Here is a 23,848-nt window from a genome sequence, read left to right on the forward strand (position 1 = left end):
GTGCCGCTTTTTGACGAAAGAAGGGGAATTTCCCATAAAAAATACTTGCTACTTCGAGGGACACACATATTGCTATTTGATATTTGGGAATGTCGATCATAGATGGTGCTAGTGTTCAGGCTAAATGTGAGGTACGATAATTTTTGTTGATTTTTCTTCCAAGAGTTATGTCTGTTTGTCTGTGGTATAACAAAGGTTCCTTTCAGCACTAGGTGGATTAAATCAGGTTTTTCATTGAAGGTCAATTTAAGGTGGTTCTTTGAAGACAAGTTGTATAAAAATCGATCAAAAAATAATAAAAATAGAGCCAAAAGTGTAACGGCAAGTACACTAATTTTTGAAGTCCCGGCGGGAACGTAAAGATTAAAGTATGTATACAATAAAGCCGAACCTACACAATTGTGTAGCTAAGAAAAACAATGTGCATAAGTAAGTTGTAAAAGTTATTTTCCGTAAATTTTTAATTACATCAGTTAGAAATACTCATTACCAATAATTTTGTATCTAAGAAATTTCGGAATACGGATCCAATAAGAAAATACGACAGATAAAACTTTTTGCTGTTTCCACCAGATTTTGAAGACTAGACAATAATTAATCCAAGTACAAAAAAAAAATTTTTTTTCAGCTATTTTCTATTTTGTCTACGAGTTACGATATTTACACAAGAGATTGGTGCCATATATGTAAAAGTACGACGTTTAGAAAGGAAAGGAAAAATTTTTAAAAGTAGTCATGTCTCACCTACACAATTGTGTGGGCTCGGGCTTAAAGGGGTATATTCATGAGGGATGTTCATCAATTCAAATGTTCATTTTTTCGTGAATTCTCCAACCACTGCGCACCCCCTATCCTGACGCTTGATTTTAAACCATAAAGGTTTGGATGTCAGCATAATCAGCTTTGTTGGAAACCATGTTTAAGCATAATCTGGCACAGGCCAGATGGACTAAATGGTGAATCTGCAAGTTGAATTCCCGGATTTTTTTCGAGGATTTGTCGCAAGGTGAACATTTGGTCAGTCGTGGAGCGTCTCTCTCGCACTGGTAGGTGTTCGCCAACAAAGGTTTCCTGCAACGGCCTCAGTCTGAGAAACAGGATACGGGAGAAAATTTTGTATGCCAAATTGAGACCTTCCAACCAATCCGCAGGTAGTTCCTCCTCAGTCCATACCTTTAGTATGACCTGATTGATTACACAATACAGCCGTCGATCCAGACTTTCAAAAGTTCGGCGGGGATGCTGTCCTTTCCAGCTGCTTTGCCGTTTTTCAGCTCTCTCGCTGTTTTTCTAAACTCGTTCAAAGTTAGTGCATCCACAGCTTGTCCATCATCCTTAATCGTTATCGTTATCGTATCCTATTTCTGTTAACCGTTCCATCTTGTTCATCATTCAACTTTGCATCGAAATGTTGTTTCGAAACGCGTAATCACCTCCGATCTTTCGGTAATCAGGTTCCCCTCCTTGTCGATGCATATAACAGTTGGAAAGGTTCGGTTCGTGATTCCGTTGAACGTATTAAAGAAGCTTCTCGTATCGTGCCTCTTGAAGCAAGTCTCCACCTCCGCAAGAACACGATCCCAGTGCTAGCAAGTCTTACGCCGGTGAAGTCTCTTTTCGGGAGCTCTAGCATCTCGGTATCTCTCTCTGCTCAGGCGTGTCAGTTGCAGGCAATATGTGACTTCTCTGCCAGCTATCAGCCAGAACGAGGTCGATCTGAGAGTAGGCCTCTCCATTAGGGTGTTTCCATGTGTTCTTCAGAATATTTCTTCGTACAGAATAGGTACTACAGATAGCCATTCCGGTAGCGAAGTTGATTAACCTCAGGCTATTGTCGTTTATGGTAGGATGGAAGCTTCCTCTACCAATAACGAGACGAAAGAACTCTTCGCGTCCGACCTGTGCATTTGTATCCCCGATGACTATCTTTATGTCATGTCCAGGGCAAAAGACATATGTCTTCTCGAGAAGATCATAGAACTCCTCGTTTACGCCCTAATTGTCGTTTGTCGGAGCGTATGCATCAGACTATAGTTAGTGAATTTGCTCAAATCCTCAACACGCATAGACGGTCATTAATGGGCCTCCACCTAATGACACGCTTCATTTGTTTTCATATAATACGAATCCGGCTTTATACTTTGCTTTGTTCCCGTTACTGTAATAGATGTGATACTTGAAAGTCGTACCCGCAACAGTATCTACTTCGCGAAATTCGCGTTCTCCCGTCTTCGGCACTACTACTTGCACTACTTGGATAACTGCATGACCTTTTCGCCCGGGTCCATACCGATTATTCGGTAGTACTTCATTTCCTAATTTTTTCCTAGCATAAGTTTTTTAAAGAATGTCGCCTTACTAGGGTTCGTGGACAAGGCTCCCGTCTTTGGTATAGCTGGCAAGATGCAGCATTTCACAAGTCAGCGGCCCGCTCCGGATCAGTCGCTGTTGTATGTCGCCCCTAACCTGGGACATAGCCTCATATCTGATACGGAGACGGCGATTCACCGTGCAGTGGGATCACCGTCGTCAGCCCGCCTCGTAAGCTGAAGACAGACGCTCACGGCTGGCAAGATTGTTCCTTTTGCCAACACTTAGCGGAAGCATGAGTGCCTCCTTCCCTGTCGACATACGACCTTAGTTTCCATCGGGGTGAAATGAAGGTAATCGATAGTCGCATTTGAATCGTTATTTTAATTAACGTGATAAGAAGCCTTCTGTTGGCTTGGAGGTACGGGACAAACTAGGTGTCGCAAGTTCGAATCTAGACTGGGAGATGCTGCAAGAGTCAACAAGAGCATAGCAATAGTGCTGCTATTTTCCTATACTCCTCCAGAGGGCGGCGAAGGCTGACACGTAACAACATTTTTGTTTGTGTGACTTGGTCCCAATTTCATCTTTATAAAATGTAATAGGTAACATCAAACCATTTACTGGATAAAACAGTTGCAAAATGCCCTACACACCTAAAAAACTCAGCAAAATTTGCCGAGATTTGGACAGCCGAGCGTTCGGTAAAAATTTAAGTTTTGCAAATCGACATTTACGGATCTTTACTAACGTTTGGCATCATAAAAAAATTTACCGAACACTCGACTGTCCAAATCTCGGCAAAATTTTGCTGACTTCGGCACTTGTTTTTGAGTGTGTACGTTATAAAATTTAAATTGTCTGTTTTCTTCTGCTCGCAGGGTACAATTCAAAGTTCTAGAATGAAGATCCAGTGAAGAAAGTTTAAAAATCGCCTGATAATTTCTTTTTCACAATATCTTGCGTATGATCCTAATTAATTTATTTAGTTTTGTACTCCAGGAACTACACTAAATTAGCTTGAACAAAACTCAATCATAATTCATTCCAAAATAAGTGCACGAAACAGTAGAACAATGGTCATGAATCAAGTTGCTGGTAGAATACTGCTTTTGGTTGGTGACATAAAATGAGACTCAAGTGAAAATGAATATCCGCAACTGAGTTAAAATGTATGGTTGTGGAAAATTATGAATGAATGTGGACGACAAAACGACAAAAAAAAATGATAAAGTTGCAATAAGAACCGTCTGCAGGAAAGCCTATTTCACTATCAAAACACAAGACCCATGCGGTGGGATTTCTTTCAACTATGTAGAAGCAAGTCTGTTCGTACGAAACCCAGACGGTGCACGCAAATCTTTATTGCTCAAAATAAAAACAACTGTTTTAATACACCCAGCGGAGTGCTTTGGCCGTGCTGTGTGCGGCTGGACTGGGGCAAGTATGTTAAAATGGGCCAAATTGAAATTTAAATTGTTTTCAGTACAAGTGATATCGTGTATTGTGAATGTAATATATTGCTGAAAATTACAAATTCCTATATAAATGAACAACGATAACAAGAACAAGAACAAGAACAAGAACAAGAACAAGAACAAGAACAAGAACAAGAACAAGAACAAGAACAAGAACAAGAACAAGAACAAGAACAAGAACAAGAACAAGAACAAGAACAAGAACAAGAACAAGAACAAGAACAAGAACAAGAACAAGAACAAGAACAAGAACAAGAACAAGAACAAGAACAAGAACAAGAACAAGAACAAGAACAAGAACAAGAACAAGAACAAGAACAAGAACAAGAACAAGAACAAGAACAAGAACAAGAACAAGAACAAGAACAAGAACAAGAACAAGAACAAGAACAAGAACAAGAACAAGAACAAGAACAAGAACAAGAACAAGAACAAGAACAAGAACAAGAACAAGAACAAGAACAAGAACAAGAACAAGAACAAGAACAAGAACAAGAACAAGAACAAGAACAAGAACAAGAACAAGAACAAGAACAAGAACAAGAACAAGAACAAGAACAAGAACAAGAACAAGAACAAGAACAAGAACAAGAACAAGAACAAGAACAAGAACAAGAACAAGAACAAGAACAAGAACAAGAACAAGAACAAGAACAAGAACAAGAACAAGAACAAGAACAAGAACAAGAACAAGAACAAGAACAAGAACAAGAACAAGAACAAGAACAAGAACAAGAACAAGAACAAGAACAAGAACAAGAACAAGAACAAGAACAAGAACAAGAACAAGAACAAGAACAAGAACAAGAACAAGAACAAGAACAAGAACAAGAACAAGAACAAGAACAAGAACAAGAACAAGAACAAGAACAAGAACAAGAACAAGAACAAGAACAAGAACAAGAACAAGAACAAGAACAAGAACAAGAACAAGAACAAGAACAAGAACAAGAACAAGAACAAGAACAAGAACAAGAACAAGAACAAGAACAAGAACAAGAACAAGAACAAGAACAAGAACAAGAACAAGAACAAGAACAAGAACAAATACAAGTACAAGTACAAGAACAAGAACAAGAACAAGAACAAGAACAAGAACAAGAACAAGAACGAGATTTCACAAAAATATTCACATTGTCTTACAATATTTTTGAATCATGGCTTATGATTTTTGAAATAAACATATGTATTTTCAAATGATTTTGACAGCAGCCAAAAAGAAGGACATGGCATTATGACACCATTTTTGTTGCTTCATGTCAAGCCTTTTGGTTATTTAGAGCTCTGTCAAAATCTACAATCTGCTTACTTTATTTCACCATTTTCCGATCTTTACACCAACGTTACAAAATTTCCCAAATTGTGGCGTGATTTTACGTACATTCTATGTGAGAAAAGCAAAAAAAAAAAAAATCTTTTGTGGAATGAAAGCTTGCCACAACGGTACACTGAATCCTGTATTTCATGCGAGGTTTTGCGACCGGCTGTTTTTTGTTGTTGTTGTTGTGCTCGGTTATGTCCTCGTTTTGCGGATCCTAGTCACATATCTTTTGAGCTATTTTTCCGCTATTGTCTTGCCGACAGAATGAGTTATGGAAAGGTGCATGGAATGGGAAACTTTTTTCTTCCTGTGTGTGTGCACCACAAATTGTTCACGTCGGCGTGAACAATTCCGTGTTGGATGTCTCTGTTCTGAAATGCGGAAGAATGTCGCAGTGGATATTTGTAGCTACTTTGATTGTTCAGTCAAACTGTGCCACCAGAGTAAAAAAAATCAAACATCTCTATTGTACGGTCGGAGGGAGAAATTTCCAGGGTAAAGGCTGTTTTTTTCATCAAAATGGAGAGGCTATTGGAAAGTAATAAATTTTTAATGTTTGCGTAGGTCGTAAAACCCTTAAATTATGAATATAGCGGAAAAGTTCCGCACAGCAATTTTGGCATATGATTTTTACTGTCACGTTTGGTAAAAAATGCATATGAGGTCATTGTTGAAAAAATGACAGAACGAGATGAAGCATATGCAGAAATAAATTACTCTTCTTGGAGTATCCTTTCTACCTTTAGTAAGGGCCGCTATCCACACAATAGAATATCATATTGTTTCGAAATAAGCTTACGAAAGGAACATTTGTCATGAGCAAATTCTTTTGCTAATAAATGTAACAATGAACTACCGTTAATAAACAGTGATCATAAACAACAAATATTATTTTAGGTTTTGGCCCATTCATTGTCCCATATATGTATTTTACATTTTGATAAATGGGACCAATTTTTCAGGCTCGCGAAAATTCATCTAATCAGCTGTGTGCCAATTTTAATTGCTTCATTGTAATTACTCTCCCGTGCTTCGTCAGCCGTGGCTCATTCGGTTCGGTTCTTACGTGCTAGTACGCATCTGACGCTGATTGGTGGTGTTAAATTTTAATTGAGATCCAATTAAATCATCGGTAAACAAAATGGTTCGTGGCGTTAAACCCCAAATAAGCGCTGTGATTATTTATTCATAAATCATTAGCGCAATTAATCAAATTCATAGCAGGAATAAAATTTTCCGCTTAATAATCCATTTCACGGTGTTAATTATGAGTGGATTTCATTTATCACTTCAGTAAGAGATTAATAAACGAAGGGGGAGAGATCCAAATTACGAACATATACTACCAAAGTATGAAATGTATGCAAGAGATGGGATGAATTTAAATTATAAAGCACTTCCAAACCAACCCATCCATGCATGACTTAATATCCATTATCTTTCATCAAGTGGGTTTCACTATGCATGAATATCACCATAATGTTCTGTTGGATCGAAAAATTCCTACATTATGGACCAACCTTAATCATAGAAGTGTCATTAATTGCTTAAAATCACGTTAAACCCAACAATCTACCAACCGGAAATTTTGTCGAAAGTAAAGAGATTCCATTTATGGTTTGAAAAATCAAAAGACTGAAGATTATTCATTGAACAATAAAAGCAGGATCTGTTTTCGAATCTTTAAATAGAAGCTGAAATATCCAGCTATTTAGGTAAGAAGGTAATTCAACTGTACCAACAAAATTGTTTATACTCGAATGTAGGTATACTTTTACGGAGATCAACGCGAATGTTTAGTCGGAAGATGCACCTAACAGGATGGGCTTTCATAGTCAGAAGGTAACTTCCGTTTTTCATTGATAAGGGTATCAACATTATCTCGTGATTATGAAAGCTGCAATAATCCACACACCGGTTAACACAACTAGTGCTACAAATAATCTACCCCCAACCATTATTGCAATGCAATGGTAAGAACGCGATCGAATTGAAAGCACACCATATTTTGTCGAATTCCAATATTTATGATAGGTACTAAGCCTACGTTTATGCGCACAAATACGTCCGCATGGCAAATATACATCATCTCGTAGTGACCACCATTTCGAGGCGGAAGCAGAAGAGCCATGTTCCTAATTGCTTCCGGAAGGGCAACAAATTGAATTCGAAACTATCGATCTGTTTTGGGTAGCATACGGTGCTATACAGTGTAGCCCTAAATAGCTTTTAGTTACATTTTATCCTATGATCTAGACGGAGTGCTAAAAAACATAACTTCTAAATTGTTTAGTTGGAACGGCAGTTTGGTTGGTTAAGTAAATCGATGGTTTTTATTGAACCACCCATGTTTCGATGGGCATGCAAATTTCCATGTGAACCACAACAATTAGAGAATATTGATTGATATTTAGACATCTTATATCAGTTAGGTTACATCGAAGTACGATACTAAAACAGTTCTATACTCAGTTGTAGGTAATTTTCAAGGTTGCAATTACTTTTAAATGTGATAGGAGTATCTTTTCATCGTACTTTTTTGGCCTTTTCAGTCTTTTGCGGAATTTAGAACTGGCTTTGACGTTTCGACTATTTATTTTAGTCTTTTTCAAGGATAGCTACAATTTTTTGTCATGTTAATTTTAGCTATTAATGTCTTTTGTTTAGGTTGTACCTACAGTTGTCTCAGTTCGTCGTTAATAATATTTAATTTTAAGAATGTACATGTTTTCTTTAGTTTTTCTGTACAATCTGTCGTCTGCAAAAGATGAATATTTGTAGTCTGTCTCAGTTTAGTACAGTTTGTTGGTGAACTTTCAAATTTCACACACGAACTGTTCTCACTGTTGCTATCTTATTGGGAGAGGGTGGTAGGGAAATTGTATTTCTGAGTGGGTTTTATGGAGGCTAGTATCCCTGCATATGTATGGTTTAATCCATCTACGTCGCTCCGTTTGTTGATTGTATTGGGTGTATTATAGATATGGCAAATTTCGTAGAACACTACCCAAGCAACCAAAAGTTCGGATTTCACTTAAGGAACGAACTCGGGAGTTTATATTTGGTTCATATTTAGTTCCGCAGGACTTTCTTGCTGAACAACATGATACTACATTTCCAAACCGAACTTGATTCCTGATAAAGTACCGTTAATATTTGTAGTAACTTGAAAGTTCATAAATGCAACTTGAGAGTTCAAAATGCGACTTGAAAGTTTAACATGCGACTTGAAAGTTTACCATGCGATTTGAAAGTCTGGTATTAAAAAAAAAGAATTTTTCTAAAACAATAAAAAGAAATGGTTTGTTCTATGCCTGCGGTAAAGCGAGTGGTGGTTGCATTGGTATGGGTTGTGGCTGCAACGGTGCAGCGGTTGGTCGTAGTGGAGCTACTGGTAGTTCCAGCTTTGCAATTACTGGAGGTAAAAGCAGACCTGCACTATCTAGAACCAGCATGTTTTGAAAGCTCACAGGATTCAGGTTAACCTTTTTCTTGCGTTGCTCACAGAGAGTTCCTCACATAAGCCCATCGCCTCATCGTAGGACCGAATGCCATTCCGCTTGATCGTACATTCATATTTTAGCCATGCTCCCCCATGCCATGGGGGTGATGTTGGCATTCCGAAGCATTTTTTCACGTCTTGAACTCCCTGTAAATTGGGCCACAGCATAATGTTTCCGGATTTGGAGTTTCGGATTAATTTTTGTGGGACCGCCGAAAGCTCAATGGGGCCCCTTGCTGTAATTAATTTTGCGTCAGTCAAAATTGTTTGCATTGTACCTATATAATTACTAACCTGGATTTTGCGAAAAATGTTGCCGCAGAAAAAATTACCGCTTCCTGCTGCTGAAACATTCAAAACAAACTGGGGAACTGTCAAACGCAAGTTCACATAAAGCTTCGCGCGTATTTTTTTCGAACTATCCTGTTCGAAAAGTGTTTCGCGCGTACTTTTTCTTAACTGTCACGTTCGGATGAAGTTTCGCGCGTACTATTTCAAAACCTTTACGTTCGGATGAAGTTTTGCGGGTACTATTTCTGAACTTCAAGTTCAGATCATGACTTTCAAGTTCAAAAAGAAACCAGGGACTGTCCTTGATGTTACAGTAAATGAGAAATATCGGGTACTTTTTCATTTCGACGTATCTGCAAATGAGAGATTCTCTTCGTGTCTCCTCTCTTCCGCTTTTTACGGTGAATTGAAAAGAAAATTCTCAAAACATTTGGCTAACTAGTGACTCCGATAACAGATTCATGCAAAGCTGATGTATCAAAATGCATTAGTATCGCCGTAAACAGCGGAAGAGAGGAGTCACGAAGAGAATCTCTCATTTGCAGATACGTCGAAATGAAAAAGTACCCGAGAAATCAGTACATCGAGTGAAATTTATGCAGATCTCATATACAGGTATACCTCGATAGTACGTACACCTTTGCATCGTTTAGCGTAGGGGAATGTCGTCGTGGTTGGGCCGCCTTTTTGACATTCGCCCATAATTTCCGTTTCAAAAAGACTTTTTAAAATCTAAATATATCGTTGGAAAGGCCTAAGAATAAGCTATATTTCTGGAAAATCTTGAACTGATTGCTTAAACAATAATAAAGTTATAGACATTTACGTGAAGACAAAAAATGTTGGGCCACGTTGTACAGGTTGGGCCACCGCTCTTAATATAAGAAATACGTAATGAAATTCTATGTAGAGACACCAAAAGAATGGATTTCGTGAGCAACGGCCCTTATAAGTATAAATATCCTATTTTTAATAACATCTTTGCGAAATTTTTGGTGATCTTGTAAAATCAATATTACTACAATCGCGTTTCCCGAAGTGTACTACTGCAATGAAAAATCAACAACAATCTAGGTTTTTATTATACTAATTTTGCTTTATTTCATTACATTTCCCGCGACTGACGTTCTCTAGCGGAAATTGCGCTTCTGTGCTTAAAATTATGGTGGCCCAACCATGACTACACAGGTGGCCCGACCTTTACAATAAGCGCTTTTGTGGCATTTACCCCCTTACCCCCTTACGTCCTAACTAAACGGGATTTTTCAATATCATTCGAATAGAGCACAACACACTTAATAAATTTTCAATATTTATCCCGATAATTGCATTTCATGAATCATTTCTTGAAGAAAAGTTAACTGCACCTGCAAAACTTTTTTTGTATTGATTCAATCAGTGAATTCAGTACGCGTGTTTTGAATACACGATTGAAACTCACAATATTGTGAAAAGTTAGCTGTCACAGTAAGAAGTTTTACATTGCTTGTATATACGTACTACGAGTCACTAAAACTATAAGCATTGTTGTATTATGCTTAATATTGCATGAAATTTGCAAATTTGCATACACTTTTGAATAAATATACATTTTAATGGTATTGATTTAATATAGCAGTTAATTTTTAAATTTTTGAAATCAATTATTTTGCCCTTTGTGAAGCTTGGAATAGAACAAATAAAGTGTTGCTGGAAAATGTACGTACTATCGAAGCAAAATGTACGTATTATGGAGGGTACGTACTTTCGAGGGTACGTACTAACGAGGGTACGTACTATCGAGATATACCTGTATTCAGCAATAGAGCAGTGGTATGTGTCTAGGTTACCAAGAGGAGTACTCGAGTTCGAAACTCGAGGCAAGTTATGAAAATAAATTAACATTAATAAACAATCATTATTCCTCTGATCTAGGTTTTCGATCTAAGCTTATCATTAATAACCAAAACAAATGGTTTAGTTAAGGACAAAACAGGGAAAAGTGGAAAATTACTTTTTAATTTTGAGATTATCGAAGTTTTTTTTCGAGCTTAACAGCGTTCTATACAGCGACCTAAGCAAACTTTTTGCGAACTTTCTAGTTCTGTTTGAAATTTGCTTAGCATTCCTACTTAAAACTTGAAAGTACGGTTAATTGCTTAAAAATAAAGCTGAATAGAATTCTATTCATGATAATTTGGGTAGCTGATTAAGCTAAAAAATTCACTTTTATCGAAACTTTTGGTTGCTTGAGTATAGATAACAACCACAGATTTGATCTACCCAACATCAAAATAGTCGATAGCAGTTACAAGAAAAAAGCTCTCCCAATATTAGAAACGTGCCATATCTATAATACACCCATTACTAACGCTTTAGGCTTTAGTTTGGGTTTATCAATATAACCTACAACACATTACATAACGTTCTTATCTGGCTAGACCACAAGAATGATTAATTGCAAGAATATCCTTCAGTGTTACATGTGGCGATTTCAATGAAGGTAACACGTGTTTGTTTTTGGCGGCAACGGTGCTGTTAATCGAACGTGGTATCGGTTGATGATCGTAGTAACCACTGATATGGCGCATACAATGCTTTGCGAGTTTTATATGGAAAACTTAGTTTTCGAGTTTTCTAATCTTTCCAGCAGATTCTCCGATTTTTCTCGCTTTAAGAACATAGCCCAAGTAGCAATTTGGGTTTTATTACACTCTTATGATGACATTCAAGACCAAAATTGGTCTTGAACATCACCATAAGAGTACAATAAACTCACATTGTTACTTGGGAGCGGTGGTGGAAACAAACACAATAAAGAAAAGACGGCTCAAATTGGATGCTCTGTTTTCAAGTGATTCTTTATTATTATTATCATAACTTTTCCAACAGGCAACAATGCCCTAATGGCTCTTAATACCTAATACAGCAAACATCGAAACATTGAGACAAATTTAGAACGTAACACTTGCTTAGATGAAAGTCAAACGCTGTTGAAACGCGATTGAATGCACGTTGCAGACCAGTGATGGCGCCATTAGCACTGTAGTTGGTGCGACGAAAAGGCAGGTTAAGCAGAGGAATCCTTCGCAACACTCTTAATGGTGCATTCAGATTGATCTGGCGAAGAATGTCGGGGCAATCGATGTTGGAAGTCAGGATATCGGAAACTACCATGGCGCGCGCTGTTTCTCGGCGCAATTCGAGGGTGTCTAATCGGATGAGCTGGCAGCGATCCTCGTATCGTGTATTCCTCGTGGGCTGTCTCCAAGGTAGCATTCGAAGCGCGTAGCGTACGAATCGGCGCTGGATGCTTTCGATGCGTTGAATGGCATTGTTGTAGTGCGGAATCCATACAGCAGAGCAATATTCTAATGAAGACCGAACAAGCGACCCGTAAAGCGTTACTGCGGAAGTCACGAGTCATTCGCATAATTAAGCCTAATTGCCTAGAGGCTTTGGCAACAATGAGCGGTCGAACCTTTTCACTTGTCTTTTATATATAGGGGAATTGTGTATTTGTATAACGTATATTGTATTTGAATTGTGTATAACGTGCCCCTCTGGCCAATGTGCCCCCCTTCGTTTTTCCCTAAACAAGCGAAATTAAAATGCAAAACCACCCAGAAACCATTGTATTGGATGGAACTAGCCTACTATGCAAGTATGACAGTTGTCACATGCTGTAAAAACAAAACAAAAATAAATTTGTTTTTGAGTAGCTTCCGAAGTAAGTTTTGGCGTCGTTTCCATAAGCTATTTTCTTGTCAAAACCTGCAAATAACCGGTTGTTGCGATTCGATTGCGTGAAGTGAATCGACGGTACAAAACGACGGTATGAAACGCTTGACGCATTTAATATTTTTTCAAATTTTTTCAAAGCAGGCCAATATGCCCCACTTGCGGTGGGTCAATTTGCCCCCTCCCCCCTTGCAAATGTGGCTATAAACATAGGTAAACAGATCTAAGTTGAAGCCAATTGCCATTATTCAATTCAATTAGTACTGTAGAGTAACCGTGGTGGGAATAATTTATTACCAACGTTTAAATTCTACGTAAGTCAACTACGCGGTGCAAAATGCCACAACTGCAGTATAATGTGCTCCATGCAGAAAAAAAAGTGCATCAGAAGGCCGAAACTAGGTTTATTTTATAAAAAAATACGATATTTTGAAAACAAAGGAAATAGTTTTACTTTCTACAAAATAGAGTTGCTCTGTCACTGGTAGAAATACTAAAATTACCGCATTGGGCATATTATACCGCAGGCGGGGCATTTTACCCATTGGCGGAACTAGCGCTCATTTCTAGGGGGGGTATAGCCCCGGCATTTTTTCGACCATTTTATTGGTCGGCCAAGTCAATTTTTCTAGGGGGGCTAAAGCTCTCCTAGGAGGGGCTAAACCCCGCCCTAGCCCCTTCTTAGTTACGCCAATGATTTTACCCCGCGCAGACGAGAAACACAACATTTGGGTGCTTTTATTAAATAATTCCTAGCATATTTATTACACAATACTAAATGAAATTAACCATTGCAACTGGTTGTCAGCTTAAATACCAACATATACTCGTAGTTGACACGTTAATTTGGGGAAGCATAACCGAGATATATCCATTTATTCTTAGGGGGGGGGGGGGGGGGCACATTATACACAATTCCCCTACAATGTTTGTTACAGGTCCATGCGCAAACGTTTTCGCTTGCCCCTGAAACGGCCAGAGAAATAAACTTTGCAAGTGTCGCGGAAGCTTCGGTCAATGTTAACCGTCAATGCTAGCTTTTGTCAATGTTACCCGTACGGGCGCGGTTCTTGGCACTGACGGTGCACAGGCGACAGGCAACAAGCAACAGGCAACAAGCAATAGGCAACAGGCAACAGGCAACAGGCAACAGCAACAAACAACAGGCAACAAGCAACAGGCAACAAGCAACAGGCAACAAGCAACAGGCAACAAGCAACAGGCAACAAGCAACAGCTACAGGCAACAAGCAACAGCAACAGCAACAGCAACAGGAAACAGGCAACAGGCAACAGACAACATCAACAGACAACAGGCAGCAGGCAACAGACAACAGGCAACAGGCAACAGGCAACAGCAACAGGCAACAGGCAACAGGCGACAGGCAACAGGCAACAGGCAACAGGCAACAGGCAACAGGCAACAGGCAACAGGCAACAGGCAACAGGCAACAGGCAACAGGCAACAGGCAACAGGCAACAGGCAACAGGCAACAGGCAACAGGCAACAGGCAACAGGCAACAGGCAACAGCAACAAGCAACAGCAACAGGCAACAAGCAACAGGCAACAAGCAACAGCAACAGCAACAGGAAACAGGCAACAGGCAACACGCAACAGACAACAGGCAACAGGCAACAGGCAACAGGCAACAGGCAACAGGCAACAGGCAACAGGCAACAGGCAACAGGCAACAAGCAACAGGCAACAAGCAACAGGCAACATCAACAGACAACAGGCAGCAGGCAACAAGCAACACGCAATTCTGTCGAGTGGTTCTCATGCACTTCATTTTCATCTTTGTTCTCGCATTTCTGTTGGTATCGGCCGTTGGTTACATCGACGTTGGAGTTTCTCGTTAGATATCCAGTTGTCAGGCCCGAATGATACCTTGTCGCACTTGTTGCGTTGTCTCCACTGAGACGCATTACGTTTCGCTGGCATATAGCAATACGGATTTAGGAACCTTGATCAATATGCCCTGTATCCAATCCGCCAGAAAAGTTGCTGCTTGGCATATTTTGCTGAATAGCTGGCATATGATCTATGATGAAAATGATGGTCAACATCTCGACTGAAATGAAGTGTATCCCTGACGCTTTATCGTAGGGAGAAGTCCTCTATGCTCGGACACTTTAGGTTTTTAAGATAAAACTCAAAAAATATCGGGTTTATTATATCTATTTTCACTTTAATGTGGAGAAAAACAATAATATAAGCAAAAAATACTAAGTGGTAACAAAATTTGCGCTGCAAGGTTAATTTTGAAAGTAGATAGCTAGATACTAGTATTTTGTGTACAAATTAGCTCAAATCGAAAGGTGTCTTATATGCTCGGACATGATAAATTGATCTATTAAAACCAGCATCAATAGAAGAAAACTATCCTAGAACAATTCAAAATTCCAGCGTCCAACACAAATCTTGTGAGTGCAGTCCTTGCAGGTTTGCTGTGTAAAAGTTGAATAATGTTCTATTCAAATAATTTTTTGTTGACAGGGCACGTTGATAGGTTGTCATCAGATATTTTGTTGCAACAAGCAACAGGCAACAAGCAACAGGCAACAGGCAACAGGCAACAGGCAACAGGCAACAGGCAACAGGCAACAGGCAACAGGCAACAGGCAACAGGCAACAGGCAGCAGGCAACAGTCAACAGGCAACAGCAACAAGCAACAGGCAACAGGCAACAGGCAACAGGCAACAGGCAACAGACAACAGGCAACAGGCAACAGGCTACAGGCAACAGGCAACAGGCAACAGGCAACAGGCAACAGGCAACACGCGACAAGCAACAGGCAACAGGCAACAAGCAACAGGCAGCAGGCAACAGGCAACAGGCAACAGGCAACAGGCAACAGGCAACAGGCAACAGGCAACAGGCAACAGGCAACAGGCAACAGGCAACAGGCAACAGGCAACAGGCAACAGGCAACAGGCAACAGGCAACAGGCAACAGGCAACAGGCAACAGGCAACAGGCAACAGGCAACAGGCAACAGGCAACACGCAACACGCGACAGGCAACACGCAACACGCGACTGGCAACAGGCAACAGGCAACAGGCAACAGGCAACACGCGACAAGCAACAGGCAACAGGCGACAGGTAACAGGCAACACGCGACAAGCAACAGGCAACAGGCGACAGGCAACAGGCAACAGGCAACAAGCAACAAGCAACAGGCAACAGGCAACAGGTAACAGGTAACAGGCAACAGGCAACAAGCAACAGGCAACAGGCAACAGCAACAGGAAACAGGCGATAAGCAACAAGCAACAGGCAACAGGCAACAGGCAACAGGCAACAGGCAACAGGCAACAGGCAACAGGCAACATGCAACAGTCAACAGGCACAGGCAACAGGCAACACGCGACACGCGACAGGCATTAGGCAACAGGCAACAGGCAACAAGCAACAGGCAACAGGCAACAAGCAACATGCAACAGGCAACAGGCAACATGCAACAGGCAACAGGCAACAGGCAACATGCAACAGGCAACAGGGAACAGGCAACACGCGACACGCGACAGGCAACAGGCAACAGGCAACAGGCAACAAGCAACACTCAATTCTGTCGAGTGGTTCTCGTGCACTTCATTTTCATCTTTGTTCTCGCATTTCTGTTGGTATCGGCCGTTGGTTACATCGACGTTGGAGTTTCTCGTTAGATATCCAGTTGTCAGGCCCGAATGATACCTTGTCGCACTTGTTGCGTTGTCTCCACTGAGACGCATTACGTTTCGCTGGCATATAGCAATACGGATTTAGGAACCTTGATCAATAAGCCCTGTATCCAATCCGCCAGAAAAGTTGCTGCTTGGCATATTTTGCTGAATAGCTGGCACATGATCTATGATGAAAATGATGGTCAACATCTCGACTGAAATGAAGTGTATCCCTGACGCTTTATCGTAGGGAGAAGTCCTCTATGCTCGGACACTTTAGGTTTTTAAGATAAAACTCAAAAAATATCGGGTTTATTATATCTATTTTCACTTTAATGTGGAGAAAAACAATAATATAAGCAAAAAATACTAAGTGGTAACAAAATTTGCGCTGCAAGGTTAATTTTGAAAGTAGATAGCTAGATACTAGTATTTTGTGTACAAATTAGCTCAAATCGAAAGGTGTCTTATATGCTCGGACATGATAAATTGATCTATTAAAACCAGCATCAATAGAAGAAAACTATCCTAGAACAATTCAAAATTCCAGCGTCCAACACAAATCTTGTGAGTGCAGTCCTTGCAGGTTTGCTGTGTAAAAGTTGAATAATGTTCTATTCAAATAATTTTTTGTTGACAGGGCACGTTGATAGGTTGTCATCAGATATTTTGTTGCAACAAGCAACAGGCAACAGGCAACAGGCAACAGGCAACAGGCAACAGGCAACAGGCAACAGGCAACAGGCAACAGGCAACAAGCAACAGGCAACAGCCGACAGGCAACAGGCGACAGGCAACAGCAACAAGGCAACAGGCAACAGCAACAAGCAACAGGCAACAGGCAACAGGCAACAGGCAACAGGCAACAGGCAACAGGCAACAGGCAACAGGCAACAGGCAACAAGCAACAGGCAGCAGGCAACAGGCAACACGCGACACGCGACAGGCAACAGGCAACAAGCAACAAGCAACAAGCAACAGGCAACAGGCAACAGGCAACAAGCAACAGGCAACAGGCAACAGGTAACAGGCAACAGTCAACAGGCAACAGGCAGCACGCGACAGGCAACAAGCAACACGCGACAGGCAACACGCGGCAAGCGACAAGCAACAGGCAACAGGCAACACGCGACACGCGACAGGCAACACCCGACACAAGACAGGCAACAAGCAACAGGCAACAGGCAACAGGCAACAGGCAACAGGCAACAGGCAACAGGCAACAGGCAACAAGTAACAGGCAACATGCAAAAGGCGACAGGCAACAGGCAGCAGGCAGCAGGCAACAGGCAACAGGCGACAGGCAGCAGGCAGCAGGCAACACGCGCAGGCAACAAGCAACATGCAACAGGCAACATGCAACATGCAACAGGCAACACGCGACAGGCAACACGCGACAAGCAACAGGCAACAAGCAACAAGCAACAGGCAACAAGCAACAAGCAACAGGCAACAGGCAACAGGCAACAAGCAACAAGCAACAGGCAGCAGGCAGCAGGCAACAGGCAACAGGCAACAGGCAACAGGCGACAGGCAGCAGGCAGCAGGCAACACGCGACAAGCAACAGGCAACAAGCAACAAGCAACAGGCAACAAGCAACAAGCAACAGGCAACAGGTAACAGGCAACAAGCAACAAGCAACAGGCAACAGCAACAGGAAACAGGCAACAGGCAACAGGCAACAGGCGATAAGCAACAAGCAACAGGCAACAAGCAACAGGCAACAGGCAACAAGCAACAGGCAACAGGCAACAGGCAACAGGCAACAGGCAACAGGCAACAGGCAACATGCAACAGTCAACAGGCACCGGCAACAGGCAACACGCGACACGCGACAGGCATTAGGCAACACGCGACACGCGACAGGCAACAGGCAGCCGGCGACAGGCAACAGGCAAGAAGCAACAGGCAACAGGCAACAGGCAACAGGCAACATGCAACAGGCAACATGCAACAGGCAACAGGCAACAGGCAACAGGCAACAAGCAACAGGCAACAGGCAACAGGCAACAGGCAACAGGCGACAGGCGACAGGCAACAGGCAACAGGCAACAGGCAACAGGCAACAGGCAACAGGCAACAAGCAACAGGCAACAAGCAACAAGCAACAGGCAACAGGCAACAGGCAACAGCAACAGGCAACAGGCAGCCGGCGACAGGCAACAGGCAAGAAGCAACAGGCAACAGGCAACAGGCAACAGGCAACATGCAACAGGCAACAGGCAACAGGCAACAGGCAACAGGCAACAGGCAACATGCAACAGGCAACAGGCGACAGGCGACAGGCAACAGGCAACAGGCAACAGGCAACAGGCAACAGGCAACAGGCAACAAGCAACACGCAATTCTGTCGAGTGGTTCTCGTGCACTTCATTTTCATCTTTGTTCTCGCATTTCTGTTGGTATCGGCCGTTGGTTACATCGACGTTGGAGTTTCTCGTTAGATATCCAGTTGTCAGGCCCGAATGATACCTTGTCGCACTTGTTGCGTTGTCTCCACTGAGACGCATTACGTTTCGCTGGCATATAGCAATACGGATTTAGGAACCTTGATCAATATGCCCTGTATCCAATCCGCCAGAAAAGTTGCTGCTTGGCATATTTTGCTGAATAGCTGGCACATGATCTATGATGAAAATGATGGTCAACATCTCGACTGAAATGAAGTGTATCCCTGACGCTTTATCGTAGGGAGAAGTCCTCTATGCTCGGACACTTTAGGTTTTTAAGATAAAACTCAAAAAATATCGGGTTTATTATATCTATTTTCACTTTAATGTGGATAAAAACAATAATATAAGCAAAAAATACTAAGTGGTAACAAAATTTGCGCTGCAAGGTTAATTTTGAAAGTAGATAGCTAGATACTAGTATTTTGTGTACAAATTAGCTCAAATCGAAAGGTGTCTTATATGCTCGGACATGATAAATTGATCTATTAAAACCAGCATCAATAGAAGAAAACTATCCTAGAACAATTCAAAATTCCAGCGTCCAACACAAATCTTGTGAGTGCAGTCCTTGCAGGTTTGCTGTGTAAAACTTGAATAATGTTCTATTCAAATAATTTTTTGTTGACAGGGCACGTTGATAGGTTGTTATCAGATATTTTGTTGCAACAAGCAACAGGCAACAAGCAACAGGCAACAGGCAACAGGCAACAGGCAACAGGCAACATGCAACAGGCAACAGGCAACAAGCAACAGGCAACTGGCAACAGGCAACAAGCAACAGGCGACAGGCAACATGCATCAGGCAACAGGCAACATGCAACAGGCAACAGGCAACATGCAACAGGCAACAGGCAACAGGCAACACGCGACACGCAACAGGCAACAGGCAACAGGCAACAGGCAACAGGCAACAAGCGACAGGCAACAGGCAACAGGCGATAAGCAACAAGCAACAGGCAACAAGCAACAGGCAACAGGCAACAGGCAACAGGCAACAGGCAACAGGCAACAGGCAACACGCGACAGGCAACAAGCAACAGGCAACAGGCAACAAGCAACAGGCAACAGGCAACAGGCAACAGGCAACGGGCAACAGGCAACAGGCAACAGGCAACAGGCAACAGGCAACAGGCAACAGGCAACAGGCAACAGGCAACAGGCAACAGGCAACAGGCAACAGGCAACAGGCAACAGGCAACAGGCAACAGCAACAAGCAACAGGCAGCCGGCGACAGGCAACAGGCAGCAGGCAAGAAGCAACAGGCAACAGGCAACAGGCAACAGGCAACAGGCAACATGCAACATGCAACAGGCAACAGGCGACAGGCAACAGGCAACAGGCAACAGGCAACAGGCAACAGGCAACAGGCAGCAAGCAACAGTTAACAAGCAACATGCAACAGGCAACAGGCAACATGCAACAGGCAACAAGCAACAGGCAACAAGCAACATGCAACAGGCAACAGGCAACAGGCAACAGGCAACAGGCAACATGCAACAGGCAACAGGCAATAGGCAACAAGCAACAGGCAACAGGCAACAAGCAACACGCAATTCTGTCGAGTGGTTCTCATGAACTTCATTTTCATCTTTGTTCTCGCATTTCTGTTGGTATCGGCCGTTGGTTACATCGACGTTGGAGTTTCTCGTTAGATATCCAGTTGTCAGGCCCGAATGATACCTTGTCGCACTTGTTGCGTTGTCTCCACTGAGACGCATTACGTTTCGCTGGCATATAGCAATACGGATTTAGGAACCTTGATCAATATGCCCTGTATCCAATCCGCCAGAAAAGTTGCTGCTTGGCATATTTTGCTGAATAGCTGGCACATGATCTATGATGAAAATGATGGTCAACATCTCGACTGAAATGAAGTGTATCCCTGACGCTTTATCGTAGGGAGAAGTCCTCTATGCTCGGACACTTTAGGTTTTTAAGATAAAACTCAAAAAATATCGGGTTTATTATATCTATTTTCACTTTAATGTGGAGAAAAACAATAATATAAGCAAAAAATACTAAGTGGTAACAAAATTTGCGCTGCAAGGTTAATTTTGAAAATAGATAGCTAGATACTAGTATTTTGTGTACAAATTACCTCAAATCGAAAGGTGTCTTATATGCTCGGACATGATAAATTGATCTATTAAAACCAGCATCAATAGAAGAAAACTATCCTAGAACAATTCAAAATTCCAGCGTCCAACACAAATCTTGTGAGTGCAGTCCTTGCAGGTTTGCTGTGTAAAAGTTGAATAATGTTCTATTCAAATAATTTTTTGTTGACAGGGCACGTTGATAGGTTGTCATCAGATATTTTGTTGCAACAAGCAACAAGCAACAGGCAACAGGCAACAGGCAACAGGCAACAGGCAACAGGCAACAGGCAACAGGCAACAGGCAACAGGCAACAGGCAACAGGCAACAAGCAACAGTCAACAGGCAACAGCAACAAGCAACAGGCTACAGGCAACAGGCAACAGGCAACAGGCAACAGGCAACAGGCAACAGGCAACAGGCAACAGGCAACAGGCAACAGGCAACAGGCAACAAGCAACAAGCAACAAGCAACAGTCAACAGGCAACAGGCAACAGGCAACAGCAACAAGCAACATGCAGCCGGCGACAGGCAACAGGCAGCAGGCAAGAAGCAACAGGCAGCCGGCGACAGGCAACAGGCAGCAGGCAAGAAGCAACAGGCAACAGGCAACAGGCAACAGGCAACAGGCAACAGGCAACATGCAACATGCAACAGGCAACAGGCAACAGGCAACAGGCAACAGGCAACAGGCAACAGGCAACAGGCAACAGGCAACAGGCAACAGGCAACAGGCAACAGGCAACAGGCGACAGGCAACAGGCAACAGGCAACATGCAACAGGCAACAGGCAACAGGCAACAGGCAACAGGCAACAGGCAACAGGCAACAGGCAACAGGCAACAGGCAACAGGCAACAGGCAACAGGCGACAGGCAACAGGCAACAGGCAACAGGCAACAGGCAACAGGCAACAGGCAACAAGCAACAGGCAACAGGCAACAGGCAACAGGCAACAAGCAACACGCAATTCTGTCGAGTGGTTCTCATGCACTTCATTTTCATCTTTGTTCTCGCATTTCTGTTGGTATCGGCCGTTGGTTACATCGACGTTGGAGTTTCTCGTTAGATATCCAGTTGTCAGGCCCGAATGATACCTTGTCGCACTTGTTGCGTTGTCTCCACTGAGACGCATTACGTTTCGCTGGCATATAGCAATACGGATTTAGGAACCTTGATCAATATGCCCTGTATCCAATCCGCCAGAAAAGTTGCTGCTTGGCATATTTTGCTGAATAGCTGGCACATGATCTATGATGAAAATGATGGTCAACATCTCGACTGAAATGAAGTGTATCCCTGACGCTTTATCGTAGGGAGAAGTCCTCTATGCTCGGACACTTTAGGTTTTTAAGATAAAACTCAAAAAATATCGGGTTTATTATATCTATTTTCACTTTAATGTGGATAAAAACAATAATATAAGCAAAAAATACTAAGTGGTAACAAAATTTGCGCTGCAAGGTTAATTTTGAAAGTAGATAGCTAGATACTAGTATTTTGTGTACAAATTAGCTCAAATCGAAAGGTGTCTTATATGCTCGGACATGATAAATTGATCTATTAAAACCAGCATCAATAGAAGAAAACTATCCTAGAACAATTCAAAATTCCAGCGTCCAACACAAATCTTGTGAGTGCAGTCCTTGCAGGTTTGCTGTGTAAAAGTTGAATAATGTTCTATTCAAATAATTTTTTGTTGACAGGGCACGTTGATAGTTTGTCATCCGATATTTTGTTGCAACAAGCAACAGGCAACAGGCAACAGGCAACAAGCAACAGGCAACAGGCAACAGGCAACAGGCAACAGGCAACAGGCAACAAGCAACAGGCAACAGGCAACAGGCAACAGGCAACAGGCAACAGGCAACAGGCAACAGGCAACAGGCAACAGGCAACAGGCAACAGGCAACAGGCAACAGGCAACAGGCAACAGGCAACAGGCAATAGGCAACAGGCAACAGGCAACAGGCAACAGGCAACAGGCAACAGGCAACAGGCAACAGGCAACAGGCAACAGGCAACAGGCAACAGGCAACAGGCAACAGGCAACAGGCAACAGGCAACAGGCAACAGGCAACAGCAACAAGCAACAGGCAACATGCAACAGCAACAAGCAACATGCAACAGGCAACAGGCAACAGGCAACAGGCAACAGGCAACAGGCAACAGGCAACAGGCAACAGGCAACAGGCAACAGGCAACAGGCAACAGGCAACAGGCGACAGGCAACAGGCAACAGGCAACAGGCAACAAGCAAAAGTCAACAGGCAACAGGCAACAAGCAAATGTCAACAGGCAACAGTCAACAGGCAACAGCAACAAGCAACAGGCAACAGGCAACAGGCAACAGGCAACAGGCAACAGGCAACAGGCAACAGGCAACAGGCAACAGGCAACAGGCAACAAGCAACAGGCAACAGCAACAAGCAACAGGCAACAGGCAACAGGCAACAGCAACAAGCAACAGGCAACAGGCAACAAGCAACAGGCAACAGGCAACAGGCAACAGGCAACAGGCAACAGGCAACAGGCAACAAGCAGCAGTCAACAGGCAACAGGCAACAGGCAACAGGCAACAGGCAACAAGCAAAAGTCAACAGGCAACAGTCAACAGTCAACAGCAACAAGCAACAGGCAACAGGCAACAGGCAACAGGCAACAGGCAACAGGCAACAGGCAACAGGCAACAGGCAACACGCAATTCTGTCGAGTGGTTCTCGTGCACTTCATTTTCATCTTTGTTCTCGCATTTCTGTTGGTATCGGCCGTTGGTTACATCGACGTTGGAGTTTCTCGTTAGATATCCAGTTGTCAGGCCCGAATGATACCTTGTCGCACTTGTTGCGTTGTCTCCACTGAGACGCATTACGTTTCGCTGGCATATAGCAATACGGATTTAGGAACCTTGATCAATATGCCCTGTATCCAATCCGCCAGAAAAGTTGCTGCTTGGCATATTTTGCTGAATAGCTGGCACATGATCTATGATGAAAATGATGGTCAACAT

This window comes from Sabethes cyaneus, chromosome 3 (assembly GCF_943734655.1).
Source record: "Sabethes cyaneus chromosome 3, idSabCyanKW18_F2, whole genome shotgun sequence".
Lineage (NCBI taxonomy): Eukaryota > Metazoa > Arthropoda > Insecta > Diptera > Culicidae > Sabethes > Sabethes cyaneus.